At 49.0% G+C, this 25,619-nt stretch overlaps 1 protein-coding gene across 1 annotated transcript in view; it reads left to right on the forward strand.

Annotated features, from left to right (window-relative positions):
• Positions 1–25,583, forward strand: part of FAM241B (family with sequence similarity 241 member B) — a 127,511-nt gene extending 101,928 nt beyond the window's left edge. The window contains exon 5 of the transcript XR_014297904.1: positions 25,521–25,583. The gene's annotated coding sequence lies outside the window, so the exon portion shown is untranslated. The remainder of the gene's footprint in view (positions 1–25,520) is intronic.
• The last annotated feature ends 36 nt before the right edge of the window (positions 25,584–25,619 follow it).

The raw sequence follows: 25,619 nt of genomic DNA on the forward strand, positions 1-25,619 counted from the left end.
CCCTACCACCAATTTCCCCATTTTCTCCACTTCGCCCTCCTCCGTTTCCACCAGGCCGAGGCAGGAGCGTATCCTGGGCCGGGCCATGTCCTGGGCTCTGGCCTCTGTGTGCCGGGGGTGGTGGGTGCACCGGGGGTGGTTTGTGGCTCACAGGATGGAAATTGTTTCTCCCAGTTTGGAACACTGGCCTTGTGTGTGGGCCGCTCAGATTTTTCCAGACACAGTGCACTGCAAAGAACTCTGGGGTCTCCGTTGTGCAAGAGCAGGGTTCGGGTGGGGATGGGGGGGAGGTTTTTAGGCTTTCTCCTCCCTCGAAGGAAAGGTCAGTGAGCAGATGGCAACCCCACAAAGGGAAACAAAAGGATCTGGCTTTTGACTAAACCCACAGCTGAGCATATAGGTAACTACTAAGTGGGTGAATTCAGAGGAACCCTGGGGAGAGGGAGAGGAGACTGTGGGAGAGCTGGAAAGCTTCTGGAGAAGGGAGCTGAGAAAGATGAAGGGGGGGCCCATTTCAGAGAGCAGGGGAGAGAAAGAGTGGTTCCAGGAGAAAGAGTTCAGGGGAGCATGGACACTCCGATCTGAGGAGAAAGGAGGCTTTGGGGAGGGCGGTGCCGTGGAAGTCACAGGGGAGAAAGCCCGAGGTGGCTCATGTTTAAAGGAAGAAACAAACCTCCTCTCAGATCCAGGATGGACAGTGCTGAGGCCAAGTGAGGTCAACTTAGGATCCCCATACCTGTGGCTTAACCCCAGTTATTCATTCTTTTTTTCACCATCAGACATTTATTAAACACCTACTGTGTGCCAGGCTTTATGCTTCCTACACTCTGGAAGTTCCAGGCTGATGGTATGTGAAAACATCCCATAATACAGAGTAGTAAAGCCTAGATGAACCACTCACAATTCAGGTGCTGGTCAGAGGAGCTGGGCAGGCCTGTCCGTCAGGCTGCTTTGTGTGAAGGCTTTGGAGGGTGAGAGGGCTGCCTAGTCAGTCTGTGGGCTCCTCCCAAGCTCAGGTGAGTTGGCCTTGACCCCCCCCAGCTGTGGCCCAACCAAACATTCAAGGTGGGGCTTCTCCCCCACTCCAGGTCCTCTGCCCCATCACAGGCACCAGGACCCACTTGCCCCTGACTCTCCAGGACTTTCCACCCCCATCTAGTTTTTGTTCCCTGGGGTCTCCTCCCTATAGATCCTCCCTCACTCTGTGTAACCCCTGGTGTTCTTTCAGATCACTAGGCTAAGCTAATCTGAAATAGTCATTCCCCCTGTGTGTTGAGAATGGAGGAAACCTTCATGTCTGGCCACTCTGAATCATCTTTGTCGTTGTCATCATATGTTTTCATTTTTACAATTTCTTAATGACTTTAGTTTCCAGCAACCCAAATGAAACAGACAAGCAGAGATTCTTCCTACCGTCTATAGGTGGTGGGAAACACTGAGGCTCAGAGAGGTTCAAAGACGTGCCAACAGTCACACAGCTAGAGTGAGAAAGTCAGGGTTTGAACTTGCATCTTTTGACTCACATCCAGACCCTTTCTGATATATGATACAGGTAGCATGGCAGGACAGTGGGGAAAGTATGGTGTTTTCCCTAGAGGTGCAGAATAATTGGGCATAGATGGGTGGGGAAGGACCTTGGACTCCCTTGTCCTTTCTTAGCTACGTAGAATCATTTCTAGGGGAATGGAAGTCCTTGGTTAAATCAGCACAGAACGGGCCATCTCAGGCAGAAGTGAGATTCCAGCCAAAGGAGGTGTTCAGTCATGGGCTGAGTGACATCAATGGCTTCTTGGCGTTGTACTAGCTGCTGCCTGCCTCAGATTCCTTCCTCTGAGCTTGGGTCCCAGGAATACAATTACATGTTTCTTGGAGACATGTCTTTCTGACACTGAAATGATTCAGTTTTCAGCCCCCCAAAACCTACCCACACATGCATACTCTGTCCCACCCTGAGAAATAAGACAGGAGCCAAGCCACACGTTGAGCTTGGAAGTCAAAAGCAGAATGGTAAGGAAGAGGGACCCCCTCACCAGCCCCTCCAAGTCTAGCGATGCCGTCTACAACCTGTTCTGGGAACACGTGACACCTGTGCCCAGAAGTAGCCAGGTTCCAGAGTGTTTCTGGTTAAGTCAACCCTGTAAATACACCCAACAGGCTGGCAGCCAGAGACCAGGCTGCTTGGCACCCAGGAGAGTAAAGATGGGTTTTCTTCCCCCCGATGGCAAAGGCTAGGCAAAAGCCCTCACTGTCCTCTCCTGGACACATCCCTGACAGGTCGTGTCCCTCTCCCCTGCCTCTCTAGTCCTAGTTATTCTGAATGCAGGCCTGTCTGAAGCCAAAGCCCACTCCTCAGCTTGCAGCCCTTGGGCCATGGTGGTGACTTGGGCATTCTCTGACCAACAACCTGAAGGCTTTCTAAAGGTTTGCATTTTATCTATCTATCTATCTATCTATCTATCTATCTATCTATCTATCTATCCATCCATCCATCTACCCGTCTGCCCATTCATCCATCTATCCATCCAACCATCCATCCATCCATCCATCCATCCATCCACTTTACAAAGGTGGCACAATCATGGGGAAGGTTTCACCATGACAAAAGAATAAGCATGAGTATTCACTCCATCTTGAACTGGGTATTTCTGTCTAGATTTTTTTTCTAGATTTTTTTCAAGTATGTGCAGATATGTAATATCATACGTCTATTTTTTCAAAGATGGTACCACTCTTTCAGAGAAAGAGACTTCCTTGTGTGTTTGTTTTCATTTAATGGCAGATAACCACTGCTTTGTGGGAAGATGAAACACACACAGCCTTACCAGGAGGCATGGAGACAGACTCAACCCAAGGGCTGAGAAAGATGGAGCACACACAGGCCTGGGTGGAAAGTCTGGACCTTATCCCTGATCACTAACAAGGTCTCCTACCTCTGTCTGGGTCTCAGTGAGACACATTTGCAGGGTGAGGGGAATGGCCAGTAGATTTCCAGAAACTCTTTCAGCTTTTGTTTCTCTGTAATAGCCTCTATTTATAGAGAACTTACTGTAAATGAGCTCATTTAACTCGTACAAGCCTGTAAATGGGTGCTATTTCCCCTCTCATTTTATAGACCAGGAAACTCAGGTACAGAGAATTTAGGTAACTTCAAGGTCACATGGCAGTGCATGACACAATCAGGACTTGAACTCAGGTCTGTATAAGTTCAGAGCTTGTGTATTTGGTCACTACACTACACCATCTGCCACCGACTGCCGGAGTGAATGTCAGTGGACCTGGGAGAGCACACACCAGGATGTGGAGGGCATCTTGTACTTGGGCTAGTAAAGACCTTGGCTCAGGGTCACCAGCTCATAGTTTAGAGTAAAGCAAGACAGATGCACCCTCCCAGACGAGCTGGGCTTAACCCCCAGAGCCTGTGGGGTCACAGGGCAGCCAAGCCTGTTGTCACTTCCAGTGCTGGGACAGGGCAGGCACAGGGCACAGGTTCAGCTGCCCTTGGGGCAAGACCAGTGCTTTTAGTCCAAACTAGGTGTCTGAGCCTCCTGGAGCTTCCAGGGAGAGTGTAGGTCTGGCTGAGCTGAGCTGCCCAGCTCCCAGAGAGAGACCCAAACACTGTCCTGAGGCTCAGAGGTCACAGGGAGGATTCATCCCTGGGAACTCCATCTACCCAAGAGACTCTGGGTCAGGATCTGGCCGCCTCCACTGAACAATCACCCCTCCCCGTGAGACAAACATCCCGCACGGATCAGCACGGCCACTGAATGTGACAGGTCTCTGTACTCTATTTCCCCCACTCCCTGCCACCCCGGTTATCCACCTCATCTGGCTGGTCTTGGCGGTAGCGAGCGGACAAGGAGAGTGCATGCCGCAGCCCCCATAGCTCCCGGCGCATCTGCCGTGGGAACGGGATGCCTCAGCCTTGCTTTCCCTCTGCCCCCTCCTCCTCCACCACCGCCAGCGCCCAAGTCCACCTGCAGCTGAACCCAAATGCCAGAAAATATCTTGGTTGTACGGCTGAAGTGAAAACATGGGTGTGATGGAAACTCTTTTGTTACATTTTCATTAAGATCTTCCTGGGAAACTCGTGGATGGAGGGGGAGACCTCTGAGGCCAGCGTCTGGCACTCCGTGTGCCGGAGGATGGCACAGACCAGCCAGGAGCAGCACACTCGTGTCTTGGAGAGGCACTCACGCGGGCTGCCTAGGGGCTTGAGGGGGAGCAGGGGAAGGGACAGAAGGCCCTCCGTGCCACCCACCTCTGAGCCCTGTTTCTCTCTGCCGTCCCCAGAAACTCAAGATCCCAGATCCTAGTTCTGACTTTGACACTCACTGGCTGTGTGATGTTGGGCAAGTCACATCACCTCTCAGCCTCAGTTTTCTCATCTGTAAAGTGATGATAAAAATGCCTTTTTCTCGGAGTTGTCGCAGCGCAGCTTTTGGAAGTGGACAATGGACTTACAAAGCAGTCCACCAGCCCTCATCCATAGTTCCAACCTCCAGAAGCTCTGAGAACCAAAGCTTTTTGTAACCCATTTGACAGCAAGACTTGAGCTAAACTGATATGAGACTATTTATTGAATTTATGTATCCTCTCTGGTGTGAATATCCACATATTTTTTTTTTTTTGCGGTACGCAGGCCTCTCACTGTTGTGGCCTCTCCCGTTGTGGAGCACAGGCTCCGGACATGCAGGCTCAGCAGCCGTGGCTCACAGGCCCAGCCGCTCTGCCGCATGTGGGATTTTCCCGGACCGGGGCATGAACCCGTATCCCCTGCATCGGCAGGCGGACGCTCAACCGCTGCGCCACGAGGGAAGCCCATATCCACATATTTTGCCACAAAAATATTATGATGTTTGGTCATGAGGTGCTGCCCTAGACGCTGTTAGGGGTTTCATGTGTTTAAATAGACATCTCAAACCCCAAAAGTTCTGAATGCTGGAACACATCCAGCTACAAGGGTTTTAGGAAGGAGTTTGTCAACCTGTTTTTGGAAATGAAGGGGAAATTCATTTGTGGTTTTAGGAGATTTTTTTTTTAAAAAGGTCTGGAGTTGTGCCGGATTTGAGGTCTCTTTTAAAAGCCCCTCTTCACTGCCCAGGCCTTAGCTGTGACCCAGGAATAATTAAATCAACACATTTATCAAGCTCTTATTGTGCATGAGGCACTGTGATGATGCTTTATAAATATTATCTATTGTAACCTTCCAACAGGCCTGTGAGACATTTCTATGATTTTCCCATTTTACAGATGGGGAGATGGGGGCTCACAAGGTACGTGACTTGCTCATACAGGCAAAGCCAATAAGAGGCAGATTCAACCCGGGTCTGATCAACTCCAGAGTCGGTGCTCCAGGCAGGGGACCAGGAAATCGTGGTGCAAGGAAGGGGCTCTCTTGGGAGGGGTGACATGCAGGGACAAGGTCCTGGAGAAGGTGAGGGATACTCAGCTCCACTCTCCAGCTAAGGGACACTCTTCCCAAGCCACTCCTTCCCATGTGCATCTGCCCCTTTCCCTCATCCAGCAGGGACTGCCACCCCCAGTGGTCCCTGAGACTGCTCCTTTTCCCCTGCTGTGGGAGTATATGCTCCCAGATCCCCCTGGGCCGGTCCTGTCGGCCGTGATCTGAGTCCTCTCATCCACCAAATGAGCCTCGTAAGTTTCAGGCAGCTCCTCTTGCAGAGGTTGCACAGGCCGAATAAGGTCAAAAGTCAATGGGCTGGTTAGGCGTAAGGCGCTGCAGACCGCTGCAGGGGTGACAGGGAGCTGCCCTGGGGAGCGTCAGGCCAAGGTTTCCCTGGGGACACTGCAGGGAACTCCCACAGGCTCAGTCCAGCCTCTGGACCGTCTGCTCAGCTGCCCCCAGCTGCCCTCAGAAACAAAAATACACAAATGCACAGAGTAAACAATAACAATTCTACTTTCCCTCCGCCCTCTCAAACCTATTCTCTCCCCTGGGGTAGCTACTGTTTACAGTTCCGTATGTATCATTGCTGTCCATTTTCTTGGCATTTATTTGCACATATATATCATTTGGACTTGTTTGGGGCATTTTATATACACACCTCACGTAGTGTTCTGCACTTTGCTTTTTTTCTGCTTACCATATGTCTTAAAGATCTTCCCACATCAGTTCATATAAGTCGGCCTCATTCAGTTTAACTGCTGCCTCATAGCTACCCTATGGATGTCCAAGGGCTTACATAACTACTCCTCCTCCATTGATGAACACATAGGTCTTCTGCAATGAACATCATGTATTGGTATCGTTGTACCCCTGGGTGATTACTTTCTCTAAGAGGAATTGGTGTGTTGAAGAGCGTGACAGTTTTTATTTTTGCTAGCTTCTGCCAAACTGCCCTCTAAAAGGCTGAATCAATTTAGCATCTCACTAATCCCATATCATAGTCTGAGGCAGCAGTTCTCCTACCTGACCGGGTCCAGGGCTCCCTGGCAGGTTGCTCTGAGATGGCTGGGACCCATTTGCCCTCTGGAGAAGTCATCTGGCAGCAGTGTGGAAAGGTGGACTCTAGTTGTGCCTGGTAATCAATATAATACAGTGATTACAAGCAGGGGATTTGGAGCCATTAAGACTTGGGTTTGGATCCTGGCTCCACCATCCATGAGCTCTGTGATCTCTAGCAAATATAATTTCTCTGAACCTTTTCATCTGAAAAATAAGAGTAACAATAACTAATCTTATTGACAGGTGGTGTAAAGCTTAAGCAAGACAATACGTGCAAAGCACTTAGTACAGTCTCTACATAGTGTAAAAGGCAATAAACTGACACTTTATATTACGAGAATACGATCGTTAATATCTGGACCCTGTTTCCAGAAACACAGCCCTCTTTCTTCTGGGGTGTCCTCACATCTCTACCCGTGTCAGCCACCGAGCCCTGCCCAAGCCCAAGCACTGTGTCAGCTGGCTACTGGCCACCTCACAGTGTCTGCTGCATGCAGAGGTCCGAGCCCACAGGGAGTGGGTGATGGCACTCAGCAGGCAGGACGAGCAGTTCTGGCTTCCAGGCTAGGAGGGTAGACAGGATACAACCGGATAAACACCAGTAAGCAGAGGTGGGGAGTTTTACAAACAGAGACCCATGCCAATGCCGCTTCTCCGAGGTAAACACGTGGGAGCCAAGTCACCAGGTGAGAATGGGAGGGGGTGGGGCAGTTGCAGAGTGTGTGTGGGTTGCAGGTGGGGACAGGAGGCGGTGGGAGAGAGCGAAGCCAGACAGATGGCATAGCCTGGGAAGGCAAAGTGGAGGACGGAAGTGGGGTGCAGGGGGGGTGCCTAGAAGGTGGCTGTGCTCCTGGCAGCCACTGTGAAGAGGAAGGTGCCCTGGACTAGCTGGCCACCAGAGTCCTCAGTTCAATTCCCAGCCCCACCTCTTGCCAGCTGTCTGGACTTGGGTAAATCTTTCCTTTTTCTGGACCTTGGTTTGAGCATCTTAAAATGGGGCATGAGGGGCGTGCTGAACTTGATTATCTAGAATCATTTCCAGCTTGAAACTTCTAGGAACTTCTGCCCCATAATAAAATCTCTGCTCTGACCAGTCTCATCTTGAATTTGAATCACTGTGGCTGTCACTCTAATGTCTCCAAAGTATTGGCACTTAACAGTTTATAAACTACGTTCACATCTGTTTCTTCTTCTAGTTCTGCCCTATAGCTCTGGATGCAGGTGGAGCTGAAATTCAAATCTTGTTTTGCACAAGATTACATGAGGGACGTGGGGCTCACTAAGGTGAAACCACTTACAGAGGAGGCTGGAATTGAGTAGAGCTGGCATCTTGCCTCTCCAGATGTCACCCCAGCAACTCCTGAGCTGTCCAAAGTGCAGACAGTGGGTCAGACTGAACCACTCAGTGTCCCCACATGCACTACCACCAGGAACCATCTGGCCCTGGTCACACTCTCCGTGTCATGCTCTTGGTTGGCCCACATCACCTTGTCTAATCGTCGTAGCCACCCCCTGAGGTAGCACAGTCATGATGCCCACTGTACAGATGAGGAGTGGAAGCTCAGAGAGGTTGAGTTAGTGCCCAAGGTCACCTATCTGGTCAGCAGCAGAGTTGGGCTTCCCAAGACCCCACAAGCAGACCTCGCCTCTCCTTTGCTCCTTCCTGTAGAGGGAGCTCACACCCTCATTGACATCTGAAAGCTTCACTCACCATCTATTTCACTCCAAACCATTCTCAAGGCCCAGTTCCCTTGCTGTCTCCTCCAGGAAGCCCTCCCTGATCTTTCATGCCACTCCCAGGCATTTGTTCTTTTCTCTTTCCCCTGAACACACTTATAACCTTCCTGTCTGGGTCTTCCTGGTGTTCTTTATCATGCTTCATTGGGGAGGAAGGGGATTTCCCTTCTCTGTGGCTGGAGCTTGTCTTTATAAAGTGGGGTTTACTGTTTTCTAAATAAATATATTTTAATGTGATGGTAAAAGAAATACATGTTTTTATAACAATGAAAACTGTAGAGAACGATTAGGCTAGTGGTTTACCCTCTCTAACCCTACCGTGTAAGGTAGGACCAATCGTTTCACAAACGTGAAGCACTGTCTTAGTTTGGGCTCCCCTAGGAGCCGACTCTGAGTTAAGGATGTGATTTATTTGTGAGGTTTATTTGGGAATGGTTTATTAGTAGTCGAGTGGGGAAGTGAGATGGGGAGTGGAAGACAGCCAGGAGAGGGTATGTTTCCAGCAGGTCATCACTCTGGGCAGCTGGGGCTCCATCTTGTTGGAGAACTCTGGGAGCCTGTGCAGGACCCATGACACAGAGTTATCTCCCCACAAGGGTGAGGGACCTGGGTGTTTATCCACAACTCCGTCAGTCACTGGTTGAGAGCTACTTGTGGGCAGAGCTGGCTCCGGTGGCCAGAGGGAAGCCTCAGGCAAAGCGACACAAGTGCTGGAAGGCACAGGAGCTATTGGTAGGGCACTGATATATTCTGCTACAAGTACCTGCAGGTACCAGGCCCCCCTGCAACACAGCAGTGAAGGAGGTAGACTAGGTCTCCACAGGCAAGGAACTCCTAAGCTTCTGGGGAAACAGGTGTTAGTGAAAAACTACAGAACAGATATAAGTATAAATGAGCCAAAGAAAAAGTTCATGGGTCTGAAGCCAGATGGCCAGGATGGGAATCCCAAGTCTGCCACTAGTTGAGCCAGTTATTTAGTCTCTCTGGGGCTCAGTTTCCTCATCTATAAGATAGAAACTATAAAAGTAGCAACATCTTGGGGTGACTCTGAGTTCGTTTAAGTTAATACATACAACACTCAGCGCAAGGCTCGTCATAGGGTGCATTCAATGAGCGCTAACTGTTACCATCATCGGTCACGTCATTAGATATCATTAATGTCATTATCATCATCATTAATGTCGTTACACCATAAAGAGGGGCTTGGCCGAGCCTCGGGTTCCACTCCCACAGAGAAAAGGGAGACCGCCGAGGCCAGTGCAGGGGACCATTTCTGCCAAGGCCCCCTGATGGCCTTGCACTTATCACATAGACCACCCAGCAAAGGCCTGACCCACAGTTACCTAAGTCTCGGTGGAACATGTAAGCACTTAGCTGCTGATGGGAGGGAAGACAGGAGCCTGTGGCTCAGCATGGGTCCTGAGGGCTAGTGAGACAGGAGAGGTGCCGTGAGTGCCCTCTGGCCCTAGGCTGGGCCTGTCCTGTCAGCTTGCAGGAAGGGAGGAGGAGCCCGACCTGACCCCTTCTGGCCACAAAACGCTGCCCCTCCTGCCCCTCGCTAACCAGGTTGACTCTGGAGACCTGTATGTCGAGGGAAGAGGGAGCTGCCCTCCCCTGGCCCCACCTGCCGGTGGCCCCATCACTGTGGCCGCCGGTGGTCCCTGGTGGCCGGGCTTGCAGCCAGCAAGTGCTTCACACAGCTGCCACGCACAGCAGTCAGACTCTGAGGCGGCTCCCCCGGCCAGGGGAACATTCCAGGACAGCTTGGAGTCATTAGGCGCTCTCTGCTCCCTGTTCCTGGCGAAAGCCTGCGTTCAGACCCAGACCTATCCTGCTGCCCGCCTTCCTCTCACTCCCCTAAATAGCCAGCAGTCCTCCTGGGGGGAGGGGACAGGATGTTGCTCAGCCCCCGAACATGGCTTCCTTTCTCTAGATGTGTTTCACTCTTCTGCCCGTGATTCCTTCTCCCAGTTCTCAGTGTGAAATGAACCGCTACGGCCCTTGCAAGGCAATGAAAGAAAAGCTGGGTTGTCGTGTGGGGTCTGCTCTGTGACTTTGAGCAGGTCACATAACCTCTCTGGGCAGCTATCTGTTTTGATTGTCAGCAGGAACTCCTGGTCCCTGCCTTCCCCCCTACTCTGTGGAGATGAGGAAAGCGTGTCTGGAAAACACTGACTTGGGAAAACAGATGCTTACAGCGGTTGGAACACATGTTATCTCCGGGGGTCAGGCATTGCTCAGCTCAGAGTACACTGAAGCATTGATAACCATCAGAAGCGTCCAGCGAGCCAGCCTCGCTTTAAAAGTAGGGAAACTGAGGCCCAGCCAGTGATGAAGAAGGCTGGGGTCGGAAGCTGGCCTTCTTTTCACTGTATAACGTTGTCATTTGGTGATGATGATAGGGGCACATGACTTTTGAGCATTTGTGGGCCAGACCCTAGTCTTAATCGCTTTCCATGGGGCTTGTCCATTCATCCTTTGAGGTAGTGTTAGTGGAGTCCAGCAGGGGTGAGACTGGAATGGTGGGTGGAGCTGTGCCAGAATCTGTTTGCTTAAACAGCATTTTTTTTTCTGGGGCCAGAAACTTCTGAGTATATCTATGTTTTGCAGACATAGAAGGAAAGATTATCTTTCAGGACCTTGTGGTGTATTGGATGAGAGACAGGGTTAGAGATGTTTGCTGGGCTCCAAGGGGCTCGTCCAACTTCTGGGCCCAGTGTGGTTGGAATGGGGGCAGGAAGGGGTGGACACTTCTCCCACTCCCTTCTCAGCTTGTGCTGGGGGAGGGGCCTCACAGAGCAGGATGTGAAATCTCCCACGGGGTGGGGGACACTTATGTAGGTGGAGGCCAGTGGACCAAGGGGCGTCACCAACTCAGGTCTGACTTCAGACTCCACCCTTCACTAGCTTTGTAACCCTGGACACATGACAACATCTCTAAGCCTCAGTTTTCTTATCTGTAAAACAACCTGTGTTCAACATTCACATTGGGAGGATTTGGGATAACCCGCCGATGCAGTGGACACTCAGCAAGCCGGGATCTACCGTGGAACCACTGAACAAAGGCCAGTAGTGGGTGTGGTGGCCTCAGCCTGGGGAGGGAAACTTGATCCTGCAGAGGACGGCTGGCTAGGGGGCAGGTAGCAGGGGGCGGGACCTCTCCAGTCCCTCTAGCGCCCTCGTGGTAGAAGCTGGCGACTGCCCAGACAACTCTTGGCCAGGGGCTCCTGGGGCCCCAAACCCAGCCTAGCTTGAGCCAGACGGCCTCTGGCAGAGACCCCGTTTTCTCCTCAGAACAATGTCATTCTGCCAGCCAAGGGCAGCAAGAGGCGGGCCAGGGTGCTGACAGGGCCAGGGAGACTACCTGACTCCCCGCGCCCTGCCCTCCAGGTTTGGGTGTATCGCTCGGTATCGCTGCCAAAGGTTTTGCCAGCTAGGAAGCAGTGATACAGTTACGTATCCTCCAGCGTCCTGGGCCTCTGGGAAGAGGGGCATAGCAGCTCAGGTGGCTCTACACCTTTGTCCTTGAGCTAAGGGACCCCCCACCCCTCCCCAGGTGACAGAACTGAGTCACCGTCCTCTTCTTCAGGCAAGGCCCCCAGCGCAGGGCTCTGGCCTCAGGGTCGTTCCCAAGGTGCTAAGAAACCCGCTGTTCTCCTCCACCCCCCAACTCAGAAGTTCTGAAGAAGAGAGACCCTCCCATTATAGGCACCTGTGCGTGTGCATGAGTGTGTACTTGTGCGTGTGTGCATGGGTGGGGAGGACTGTGGAACCGAGGATCCCAGGTGAGCTGCCTCGTTCCCCCTCTCCTTCCATTTACGTGGTCCCAGAGCCAGGCGCCGTTCTGGGCACAGCAGTGACAGTGTGAGTGAGGAAGACCTCACCTCTTCCCTCAGGGAACTCACGTTCTGTGACAGCAACACCACATAAACCAACAAGGTGCTCTCAGGGAACAAGCCATGGTGGGAAGAAATCAAGGGCAGTAGGGGCCTCTGGTGGGGACGGGGTGCACACTGCCCTTCCCCGCCCCTCCTCTGCAGCAGGGAATGCAAGTGCGGTGTGGGAGCAAGGAGGCTCCAAGAATGCTCAGGGGTGTGTAAGTCCCTCCTGGGCCCGCTCAGCGCAGCGGGACGCACCGTCCATTGCATGAGGGCAGGTGGGCGAGGCCTTGGTCCTGGCATCCCCCTGCCCCGCTCCCCCGGGTGGGGCTGGCATCCCCGTCTCTTCTGACAGCCAGAGGGGTCCCTACCCTTTCAGTTCAGAGTCTGGTAGTTTACTGCTGGGGAAAAAAAAAAGGAAGAAGAAAGAAAGAGGGAAAATTCCATTTTAAACTCTTTTGACCAAAGCACAAGCTTTCTTCCTTCCTTCTTTCCACCCTCCCCTCCCTCCTTCCTTCTTTCCTTCCTTCCTTTCATTTCTTTCTTTCTCCTTTTTCTTAAGGGTAGAAAGGCCCTGGAGAATGTAAACAAAGAATCTCCTAGCATGAATCAGGCCATCTTGTTCCCAAACCCCAGGAAGAACATGTTTTCCTGGAAGCTGGGATCTGAGCAAAGGGACGAGAGGGCTGCACGGCCAGCTGGGGCCAGTGGCTCAGGTAGGGACGTGAGCAGGGCTTGGAGTCATGGTTGGTCTGTGGGGTTCCTGGGGAGCCTCTGAAATAGCTGCCTCTTAGGTCCATATATGCTACCAGAAGGAGGGTCCAAGAGAGGCCAGAGGGGTGGGCTGAGGTCACCTGGAGCCAGGTGCCCTGTGAGCTGATTTGCTCAAAGACAAGTCTTGAAGAGCAGAATCCTAGCCCTCCTCTGGGGAGGTCTCTCCAACCTGCAAATGACTCCATCATTTGTACATTTTTCCCCGCGAAGGACTCTCTTAACACTGTGCCCACTGATGGCTTTGTTTCCTTCCGAAATGCAACCCCTAACAAGAGGCAAAGCCCCAGCCACACCAGTCATTTACACTTTAATGTAAATGGCTCATCTGACCTTCTTCCAAGGGCAGGGTTTGGCTACGAAGAAGGGAAAGAACATGAGAATGCTGGGTTTCCAAGAAAAAGGATGTCACTTTTACAGGGGCTAGGGGTCACCTGAGGGGGAATGAGCCAGAAAAGGCAGGGGAGGAGCAGGAGAGAGCATTCTCAGACTTCATACTTTAGGATGGGGCCAACACTTCCTTGAATAAAATCAACCTTCCTTTGCAAGGTCATGCTAAACCAGAGATCAGAAAGTCTACTTTCTCATGAACAATGAGTTTTGAGAAAGGTAGAGGTAACAAGCCCTGGGTACTAGGTGCAGGCCAAGTGCTCCGCCTTCGGCATTTCATATAATCCTCATAGTGCCTTTGTGAGGCCAGGATTACTTACCCCATGTGGCCAAAGAGGGAGTGGAGACAACCTCTCTAAAGGCTCTTCCAGGTCTGATATTTTTGTATTCTTTCATGATGCCAGCTGGCAAGGCTCAATGGAGAACAAAACACTAAGCACTCATCCTGTGCTGTGCAACCACTAAGTGCTCAGTGCTTTACTCTGGCCTTCTAGAAGGATGGTATATCAGCTAGCTATTGCCACAATAATGCTGCATAACAAAAGAGCCCAAAACTCAATGGTTTACCACATTAACCATTTACTCCTGAGGTGGTTGACAGAGGTTCAGCTGATCTCAGCTGGGCTTGCCTTACCCTACTTCTCACTGCAGGTTTGTGGGTCAGCTGGGGAGGGTCTGTTCCTTGTGTCTCTTATCCTCCTGGGACAAGGGGGTGGGCAGGGCATTGTTCCTCTTGTGACAGCAGTAGAGGTGTAAGAGGGAAGCAGAGAAACATGAAGCTCCCTAAGGAGCCAGTGCCTTTTCACTTCTGCCTGAAGCCATTGGCCAAAGTAAGTCACACGACCTCACCCAGAGTAAAGAGACAGAGAGAAGCTCTCCCCTGGGGTGAGGTTATGCCAAGGCTTGGCTGCCAAGGAACCTATCAGCCAATTCAGCATGAAAAGAATGATTCAGCTCCCTTTAACAGGGAAGTTAAACTTTCCCCCACTTTCTCTATTGCACTAGAACGGACTGAATGCACATATCTCCCCTCCCTTCCTCATTTAAGGATTAAAGATTTGAGATTAAGGCCTCCCTATCTTCAAGCAAAGGAAGCCAGTTTCTCAGTCACTGGGAAGTTGAGGGTTATTAGGTGAAAGAATGGAAGAGAATAGATCTCAGACCAGAAGGGGGATTAGAGAGGGACTCCCCGAGAGTCTCAGGTGAGGCTGTGGGAAAAGTATAAATGGGGAAAGTTTGGGACCTGAGTGGGGGCAGATGGCCCACAAAGAGTCAAGTGAGCTGATCTGGCAAGAGACTTCGTGGAAGAGCCATGTTTGAGGGCCCAGGAACCACACGGGCTCTGAGTTACCACCTGCCAACCCAAGAGCGAGAAATTCCCATCACTGGTGCACAGGCCAACACTAGTTGGCACGTGACTTCACTTCATCCCTATGAACCAATCATCAGGCCAGAGAGGAACCACCACCCTGGCCACTGGACCTTGTTGAGTGCCTATCTGATGACTCTGTGAGAAAATTCCCATCACCCACCCCTGGGTACCCATGAACGGTTGCCCCATCATCTTGGGGGTCTAGAATAAGAGTACAAATAGTGTCCCACATACTATACACTAGAAGTTTTATCCTCACCATCTGATCCAAGCTGGGAAACTTCTGTCCACAAGGTGTCTCCCCCTGACCCAGCCCCAATCTCCACCCACAGGGCAAACCCAGAAGGGCAAAGGCACAACCCTTGCCTACCTGGAGCCACCCAGGTGAGGAAACTAATCTGTATTCAGGAAGAATTTTTTTTTTTTTTAAATCCACTTCAAAAAGAACATCTCATTAGAGCAACAATAGACCTTTCACAAGACCTTCCGTCAATCACCAGCGTACCAGTGAACCAGCATTGATAGAAGCATCCAGAATGTGTGAAGACGGGAAAATGACTATGCATTGAGTGAGATCAGGCCCGTTTACCCTTCACCTACTCAGCATCTACCATGTGCCAGGCCCTGTGACAGGCACCCAGGAGACAATGTTGAATGAGACATGGTTTCTGCTCTTGAGGATCTCCCAACCTTAAAAGAAAGATCTGGGGAGGATTGGTGGGAGAGAAGGGACTTCATATACATTTTAAAGAATAGGAAAAACGGGGGTGGACGGAGGAGGAGGTGGATGATTTTCAGGCAGAAGAAAGCAATCCCTGGAAGGAGAGAGGGTCTTCCTTCCACAGGAAATTTGGCTTGTAAGGGTTCCACAGGAGAGGGTGAGGGTAGTCGAAAGGAGTGACTGTCTAATGGTGGAATTTTGATAAGCATAGCACCTGGGGGAGAAGGGACTATCAGACATCCACATCTGTAGTCACCCCCTTCATGGATGGTCAAGGCCCATTCTGATTATAATGGCCTAGAAAAGTTTTCCAGCAGTTTCTCATACCCACGCCATGCTCTTTTCACATTTTCTCTTACTAAGCCATGATTCTTTGCTTCTGGAAACATGTAAATACCCCTTCTGAGAGAAGTGCTATGGAAACCTCACCACAAACACACTTCTGTCCTTGATTGTACTAATTGAAGGAAAGCGCTGGTGGAAAAATGATTTTAAGGAAACATAGTTTTATTATTTTAAAATTAATACACTTACTTGAGTGAGCTAACCACTATGCATTCCACAGAGATGGTCTGTAGGGGGACCTGCTATAAGGGATTTATTGGGTGACCCCTTCAATCATTAAACATTTATTGCACAGCCACCATGGGCCAGAGGCTGGGGATTCAAGGCTAAGTAAGTCTCAGTGTCTGCCCTCCAGGAGCTCAGTCTGGAGCGGGGGACAGACACATAACCATAAAGCAGAGTGGTAGGTGTGGCGAGAGTGATGTGTACAAAGATTACTGGAGCACAGAAAAGAGCAACCATACAAGAGTGGAGGTTGGGGTCACCAAGGAAGACTTCTAGAGGGAAGAAAAGGGGACCTCCTACTTGGGTAGCACGAATAGATGCCTGCAGGGGAAAAGCTGGGGGATGGGGCAGAGCCATCAGGGGGCATCTCAGGTAGGGCACAGTATGCACAAAGGCTCACAGGGGAAAAAAGCAGGATGACTAGAGTAATCGACCACAGATTGGTGTTGCTAGGATGTCACATGGAGATGGGGGGTAGCAAGAGTTGCTACCTGTCATCAGCAGAGGCCAGACCTTGGAGGCCTAAAAGCCTTGGTAAGGGTTTGGACTTCATCATATAAACAAGGGTGGGGGGGACATAAAAAAAGTTCTGAGTAGGGAAATGATACAAATAAATCTGTGTTTCAGAAAAAAAAAAAAAAAAAGAAGCAGTGTAGAGGATGCATTGGTGGTAGCAGGGGGATCAGCTGGGACAGACTGGGAGAGAGAGATGGCAGGGCCTCTCCCTGGTAGCAGGAGGAGGGATGGAGAGGAGGGGATGTATTTGAGAAATGCTTAGGAGGCAGAATTAGTAGGACCTGGTGATTTATGGATATAAAGAGAAGCAGGAGAAGGAAAATTGCGGAATGACAGCTAGGTTTGCAGCTTGGGTTATAAAGTACACGGTGGTACCTTCAGCTGAGATTGAGAATTCTGAGGGAAAGCAGTTTAGAAGGGGAAAAAATAGGATCAATGTTTGATGTTGATTTGGAGGACCTTGTGGGTGGGACGTCAGGGAGAGACCAGCAGTTAGGTGGATATTTGAGTTTGCCCCTGTGAAGGAAGATACGGGCTGGAGGCAGAGCTCTGAGAGACATGAGCATTAGAAACCACAGAGGGGGTGGGATCATTCATGTGCTCATCAGCGTGCTCCAGGCTTCAAGGAACAGGACATACACTTAAAAGTGGCTAAAACCAATGAAGGCGTTTATTTATTTCACTTAATAAGCTTGGAGGTAGGTCCTGGGCTGCTTCTTAATATGTCATCAAGGACCCAGGTCTTTATATATTTTAGCTCTGCCACCTCTGTCCATCCATAACTGTATGTCCTGCAGTAACGTGAAGACAGACGAGGGTCCTAAAGGACTTGGAACCCAGGGGAAGGTGGGTGGAAAACAATTGATTAATAGATGTGATGCCTGCCTTTGGCTGTGTTTGGAAAGAGGTAAAAAAGGGATAGGCTCAGGGAAGAACTGGCTGGTTGACAAGCAGGAATGAGAGGGAATTAAATGTCTGCTAATTAGTACTTATGGGGTTGGAAGAGGCAACTGCTTTTTTTTTTTTTTTTTTTTTTTTTTGTGATACGCGGGCCTCTCACTGTTGTGGCCTCTCCCGTTGTGGAGCACAGGCTCCTGACGTGCAGGCTCAGCGGCCATGGCTCACAGGCCCAGCCGCTCCGCGGCATGTGGGATCCTCCCAGACCAGGGCACGAACCCACGTCCCCTGCATCCGCAGGCGGACTCCCAACCACTGCGCCACCAGGGAAGCCCCTGAGGCAGCTGCTTCTTAACCCTAAACAGTAAAAGGTAAAGTTTAAAAATGCTTTCAGTGAGAAAGGCTGATGAAAACTTACCCTGTGTGGACTTCTGCTTTGGGCTATGATGGAGTTACAGATACTAGACTAGCCCCCACCTACCATAAACAAATAGAAAAGTGGGTAGCTTATATGAAACATCTGTTTTCAGACATTGGATAACCAGCTGAAGAAGACTGTGTTCCCTGAGGGAAGAAAAATAAGATTAACTCTATGATCAACCTGACTTTCTGCCTAGAGGCATTTACCAGACCATGGCCCTGGGAAGGGGGACCCAAGCAGAGCACAGAAATCTCACTGTTTTGAGGAGACACAGATCAGAATTCAGAAAACTAATGCAGCTGGAATTTGCAAAGTAGAATAGTGGAGAAGAGGGAGCTAGTCAGAGAAAGAGCTTCAGAAAATCACATAGGAGCCTTTGGCTTTTGAGTCTTTGGCTAAATTCAGTAAGTCCCCTACATAAAAACCTTCAAGTTGCAAACTTTCAAAGATGCGGATGTGTGTGCCAGCCCCTGTATGCCAGCTGTTGTACTGTTCTACTGTACTTGTCAAGGCACTGTACTGTAAGATTTAAAATGTATTATTTTTTGTGTTTGTTTTTTATGTACTTATCATTTGTGTGAAAAGTGTTATAAACCTATTGCAGTACAGTACTATATAGCCGACTGTGTTAGGTAAGGTAACTAGGCTAACTTTGTTGGACTTAACAAACAAATTGGATTTACAAATGAGCTCTCAGAACGGAACTCGTCCGTATGTCGGGGACTTACTGTACTAAACTGTGTATGTGTATGATGGGGCTCCATGAGGTTGGACACGTGACAAATACTGGAGAAAGAACAATTACTGGGGAGCTGTAAACTGAGCGACTCTCTGAGCTGAAACAGTTGGGAGATGTTCAAGTTCAGGCTAACCAAGGTGGAGAGACTGTTGAGCACCCAGAGTATTTAGTGGAAACTTCAGAAAGGCCACACCTTAGGAGTAGAGCTAGACTAGTCTACTAACTACTAGCTAAACTAGTCTACTAAACTAGCCCTGGGGTAAAAGCTATTATAAACCTATCCTAACAAAGCATAAAGACAAGCCTTGAAAGGATCAAGCTGATCTCCAGGTTATTTGCCAGAACAAAACTTAACACTCTTTAAAGAACGATAACAAAAGTCAGTGCTCAATACGATAATATTCAAAATGTCTGTCTTCTAGTCAGAGATCACTGGATATGAGAAGCAAAAGACGACACTCATAACCAAGAGGAAAAAAAATCAATCAATAGAAACTGATTCAGACACAGGACACATGTGATGGAATTAGCAGACAAGAATTTTAAACAGCTATTATAAATAGATTCAAGTATTTAAAGGAAAATATTAATATAAGGAGGAAAGAAATGGAACATTTTTTTTGAAAAGCACCAAATGGAGCTTTAGAACTGAAAAATACAGCGTGAAAGTTAACTTTATGTGTCAACTTGACTCGTCCATGTGATATCACAGATCTGGTTAAACATTATTTCTGGATATGTCTGTGAGGGTGTCTCCAGAAGAGATTAGTATTTGAATTGGTGAAATGAGTAAAACAGATCACCCTCCCCAGTGTGGGTGGGAATCATCCAGCCCACTGAGAGCCCAAATACATAGAACAAAGAGACAAAAAAGGTTGAATTCTCTCTTTGCACTAGACTGCCCAGCTAAGACAGCAGTCTTTGCCTGCCTGGGAACTTAGAGCATCAGTGCTGCTGGATCTCAGGCCACTGGTTCTCCCCAGCTTGCAGATGGCAGATCATAACCTTCTCAGCCTCCGTAATTGTGTGAGCCAATTCCTTAAAATAAATCTCATGATAGATAGATAGATACATAGATGCCTAGATAGATACCTAGATACCTAGATAGATACATAGATAGATAGGGATATATCCTATTGGTTCTGTTTCTGTGGTGAATCCTGACTAATACCTGTAGTATAGGAAATAAAAATTTCACTGGATAGGCTAAATAGCAAATTAGACATGACAGAAAAAAAAAAAGATCAGTGAACTTGAAGACAGGATAAACTGAAGCACAAAGAGAGAAAAAGCATTAACAGAGCTTCAGTGACTTGTTGGACAACTGGTCTTACATACCTGTAATTAGAGTCCCAGGAGAAGAGTAGAGAAGGTGTGCGTATTTGAAAAAAAATAATGACCAAACATTTTCCAAATTTGATGAAAAATATAAATCCATATATCCAAGAAACTCCATGAATTTCAATCAGGATAAACACAAAGAAAACCACACCAAGGCACATCACAACCAAATTGCTGAAAACCAATGTGAAGCAAAAAAAAAGAAACCCTTAAATTCAGGCCCAGAAAAATCTTAGCCTGTGGTAAGGATCAAATTGGTGACATGGCTGTCATACCCATTGTTGAAAACTCTGAATGAACTAAGAGGTGAATCTTTTCAAATGGACAAACTGACTCAGGGAACAGAGACTTGAAGGGGTGCTCTCCCATCTAAGCCTGAGAGACCCAACTTAACTGTGATTAATTACCCCAAAACTTAGTGTCTTAAAGGAAGTGGAGGCCAATGGGAATAAGAGAGGAAAGAAATTCAGCAAATTTAAAATGTATATCTAAAATAAAAACTATAAATAAATGTGGCTATTGGTAAATAGAGTTGTCTAGAATCAAATAGATAAGAAGACTGCTATGTCTTTGAGTTGTACTGTCAAACTCATCCCAATTCTGGACTGAAAAGTCTTGTGACTGTTCAAGTTTTAATTCTTGGGAGTGCAAAATTCTACAGGCAGGAAACAGGCTGAGAAAACTGCGCATCCCCCAAGGAGGGCATATTCTCCAGTGCTCACTGTAGATGTGGCTGAGGAGGATAATGGGATGGGAGATGGAATGCACTTCTCAGAACAGCAGTTGTTATTGCCCCAAGAATCATGCTTCACACAAGACATTTAAAAGCTGGAAGGCAAAAGGAGAGTTTCTCACTAATCTCCTCTTTATCAGGGAGAGAAACCTTTCACAGAACACCCAACAGACTACTCCTCAGGTCCTATGGGCCAGGATTGGATCTTATGCCCAAATTCTAGCTGCAAGGGAGGCTGGTGTCTGGTATTTTGAGCCTCAATTATGGGAGATGGATTCTACCAGCAGGGGAGAAATAGGGCTTGTGGGAAGACTATTGGATAGGCAACCCATAGTGTTTACCCCACCCCAGGAGCACTAAGAGTGAGAAACAAGGTCATAACAGTGGGGTCCTGGGGACAACTAACATTTCATGGTGCTCCATATACGTGGTCAAAGAAAGAGAGTCTTAGTTTCTGAGTAACAAGTTGCCCCAAAACTTAGTAGCTTAAAGCAACAAACATTTATGTTCTCACAATTTCTGAGGGGCAGAAACCTGAGAACAGCTTATCTGGGTAGTTCTGGCTTAAGATCTCTCAAGAGGTTGCAACCAAGCTGTTGGCCGAGGCTGTGTTACCTAAAACCTTGATTTGGGCTGGAGGATCCACTTCCACAAAGGCTTACTCATAGGGCTATTGGTTGAAGTCCTCAGTTCCTCACTGGCTATCATCTGGAAACCTCAGTTCCTTACCCAGTGGGCCTCTCCTTGGATAGCCTGAGAGTCCTCAATATATGGCAGCTGGCTTCTCCCAAAGTAAGTGGTCCAAGAGAGAGAATGAGAGGAAGACCAACATGGAAGCCACGCTGTCTGATAACCTAATCTCAGAAGTGATATGCCATCGCTTAGGCTATATTCCATTGGCCACACTGTCCAACCCTGGTACAATGTGGAAAGTGATTATGTAACATGAACTCCAGGAGGTGAGAATCTTTGGGGGCCATCTTGGAGACTGGCCACCACAGAGCCCTTGAAGGAGACAGAGAAGAAGACATCAAAAGAGATGGGTTGATATCACAGAGACCAACAGAGAGAGTTCCAGAAGAGAAGTGTTTAATAGTTTTCAAGACAACAGTGAGAACCAGTAGCTAAGGACTGAGAAATATCCATTGGATTTGTCAGTCAGGGTCAGTAAGAACATTAAGAGCAGCTTCAGTTGACCAGTTTGCAGTGGACTGAGGTTTAAGTGGGTGGTGAGCCATTGGAAAACAGCAAGTGTGGACAGCTTTTTTGAGAAGGTTGGATGAGAAGGAGGGGAGATTTGGACAGAGGCTAGAGGAGGACATGGAGGATTTCATTTTGGGGAATATAAGGGGCGTGAGTAGAGTTTTAGGCAGAGGAGAAGCAGCCAGTGGACCGGAAGAGGTGACGATCCAGGAGAGGACAGTATGACGGATGGGGTAGCCTCTTGGAGGAGGCAGGAGAATTAGAGGTCAAAGACACAGGTGGGATGCTTGCCTTTACACAGAGAGACACCTCATCCTCTGAGGCATTCAGTGAGGGAGGCAGGACGTCTGACTAGTGCAAGACCTGAGGGTGAGGATGCCTGGGAATTGAGAACTCGTAGCTGATGGCCTCAGGTATGAGGCAAGGTCACAGCGAGCAGAGAGTGAACAGTGATGTCATTTACCATGGTGATTGCTTACAGATGCAGAAAGGCTTGGAAACAGTCTGTTCTCATAGACAGGGCAAGCCCTTCCCTTGTAATCTAATTTCACTTTCTATCTCTCAGCAAACTCATTTTTCATAGTTGGTGATGTCTTCAGATAGCACCTGTCTGAGTTACCACAAGGTATGGATTAGTGGGGTTGAAACGTATGAGGGTGGGAGATGCCATAGCTCAGTGGGTGTGGAGAATCATGACATCTAGGCAGGGCAGGAACCTCCAAGGTCTCATTGAACGTTCCATGCAAAAGTCTGTCTTACCATCAAGGGTTTGTCCATCCTCTGCCTGATCACTCACTACCTCTAGGGAGAGTCTTTCCATTTTCAATCCAATCCTTAGGTCTTTTCCTTCAGCAGGGCCGAAGTCTGACTCCCTGTGTCCCTCAGGTCCTACAGGAAGTCCCAGATCAAGTCCTTCTCCCACCTGACAGCCTTCAGAGATGTTTCTCCTCTAGAATAAATCTTCCCTGTTTCTTCACCCTCCCTCATATAGCAGGGTTTTCTGACCCCTCCTCAGAGCCACCTTCTCCTCCAGATTTCCTTCAAGAAAACAATGGTCCTCAAGATTCAGCTGTGACCTGGCCCCGTGGCTTTCTTCTGAGCGCTCAAAGTGCTTAGATGAATGCCAGCAACTCACAACCACCTAATGCTTATGGGTGATTGCTGGAAACTTCTCCAGTTCTTTCTCTCCCAGGATGGTTCAGTCAGACTGGTGGTCTTTTAAGTTTTCTCACCATCCCTGAGCATGATCGAATCCTGCATTTTGGCCTGGAGAAAGAGGTTCCAGATTCTCATTTTGGATCTGTGACTAGCGTGGTGTTATCTTTATAGGGTCACTTAAACCTCTCTGAATTTCAGGGGAGCCTTGGCAACACCTCAGATTAGTGTTTTGAAATATTAACTAATGTTTTACTTCTCTAGTATTTCCCCCTTCCATACTTTGCTCCTTTCCTCTCACCCGCACCCAAATTCTGTCCTGTGCTGTTGTCTCAGGGGAGGACTGTGATCTCGGAAGGCAGGGAAAGGAGTTTCCTGGTTTTGAGTTGAAAATTCTTGGGCATAAGGCAGCATAAAGGGCTCACACCAGCAAAATTCAGAAGAAAACTTGAGCAATGTTTCCACTCCTCAAATTTGCAGAAAGTTCCCCCACACCAGGATGGCCCCAAAGAACAGGAATGACCCAAGAGTGGCACGGCACCAGATGAGAGAGAGAGACCGGCAAGGGTCTTGCAAGGGGACAAAGGCCATCTCCACAGCAACTTGAGGGACCAATGAACAAGGACAGGCATAGTGATGGACATCACAAATGACAGTGAAGACCAGATGCCTGGATACCACTTAAGCTTCCAGGAAATTAAAAAGGAGAGGACTCCAAATTGGCTGGGATTATACCACTACTACTGTGGCAGAATAAGGCCTTGAAATAGAAACAGAGTAGCAAAGACTGGGGACAGTTCTGTTTCTGTCATTCCTGAGATGGTGGGCTGGAATTCCACTCCCCCCACACCCCTGAGCAAAGGAGCGAGTCACCCACTCTAAGAAGTTCCAATATTTTTATCTTTCCTAAATGAAGCACAGGGGGGTTGAATGGTGGTTCCAAACCACAGAGCAGTAAATACTCAGTGTCTATGCTGCCAGATAGAGCTCCTGTATCTGCTCCCCCACTCTTCCTCACCTCTCTCCTTCCTGGCCCATATCTTCATTTAGCCCATGCTCCCATCCTCCACCATCATCACCTCTTTTGGAAACTGACTCATTCCTCTGCTCTTCTCAAATCCTTTGCACTCAAAAACCAAACCCTTACAACGTGGAAATGGCAACAACCAGCGGCTCGTGATCTAATGCAGCCAATTCGCGACAGGTAAAGTTTGCAGCTATAGTTTGTGCCATTGGGTTCTCATGTAGGAGGTGATTTAGAAACCACCATGATGCCGTAAGACGTAATCCTTTTTTTTTTTTTAATATTTATTTATTTAATGTATTTATGGCTGCATTGGGTCTTCGTTGCTGCCCGCGGGCTTTCTCTAGTTGCGGCGAGTGGGGGCTCTTGGTTGTGGTGCGCGGGCTTCTCATTGCGGTGGCTTCTCTTGTTGCGGAGCATGGGTTCTAGGTGTGCGGGCTTCAGTAGTTGTGGCACGCGGGCTTAGTTGCTCTGTGGCATGTGGGATCTTCCTGGACCAGGGCTTGAACTCGTGTCCCCTGCATTGGCAGGCAGATTCTTAACCACTGTGCCACCAGGGAAGCCCAAGACGTAATTCTTGGCTTTGCTTTGAGCTTGTCAGATTGGCTCAAAGAAAGGAAAGTCCTGGCCAAAAAAGCAAGAAGTTAGTTAAGAGGGAAGGCCGTAATGTGACCATGAAGGCTCAGTTCCTACAGTTAACCCATTGGATACGATGTTTTCGTAAACCCCAGTGAGCTTTAGATGCAGAGACATGGCCTAAGGAAGGCAGCAGCAAAGATGAACATGTGGCCTTGTATCATTCTAAGTCTCTGCTCCACTCTTCCCTGGCCCTAGAAAGCCTCCCTTCTTTCTCTGGAGTGGGGTTCCCCCACTGCTGAAGGGTAAGCACCAAGGCAGGCCCAGTGAGTCCTGTCATGCCTGTCTCCCCCCGCCCCCCGCCTTCTCCTGCACATTCTCAAAACACAGGGCTCCAACTCTCCCTTGCCCTTATTTCTTTTAGCCTGTATAATAGCCTGCCTTTTCACATCCTACCTCCCCCAACTGAGTTCTTTGAGGAGCAAGGGTTGCATCTAATTCACATCCGTGCTTACTGAAGGCCCAGCCGAACCCAGGCCTTGCAGGAGAAGACACCCGGTGGTATCTACTGAATTGGACAAAATCAATCTACACAGTGGGAGAGTTGACACACGGTCCCACGAGTTATGGGATTCTGTTGACTTGAATTCCACAAGAAGAACGTCTCAGTCGTGTTGAACTTAGCTGCCTGGGACAGGCGGGCAGAGTATGGATGTGGAATGAAAAATACGTGGCAAAGCTCTTCAGATTATTTAGCCATTTGAGGAAAGGCATGAGTGGGAGTTTGCAGCAAAGCCATGCACGATCTCTTGGGAAACATTCCCACCAGCCGGGCTTCATTTCCCTGGGGAGTGACCTCTAGGCCTCCTGAGATGCCTCTGTAAGGGTGCCTTTCTCTTCTCCCTTTGGAGCACCTCTTTCTCCAGCATTTCACAGTAATGATCACAGTAATGATGGCCTGACACTGTGACTTGGACCCACTGTAGACAAATGTTTTTTCTTCTTAACAGGCCCCATGTTTCGACACCCCGGAGCAGAAGCATTTGACACGGAAATAGTGTCCTCGTTGAAAGCCTGGGCTCTGCTCAAGATGAATCAGGAGCTTTTAG

This window comes from Grampus griseus (genome assembly GCF_964374135.1).
Source record: "Grampus griseus genome assembly, chromosome: 16".
In the NCBI taxonomy this organism is placed as follows: Eukaryota; Metazoa; Chordata; class Mammalia; order Artiodactyla; family Delphinidae; genus Grampus; species Grampus griseus.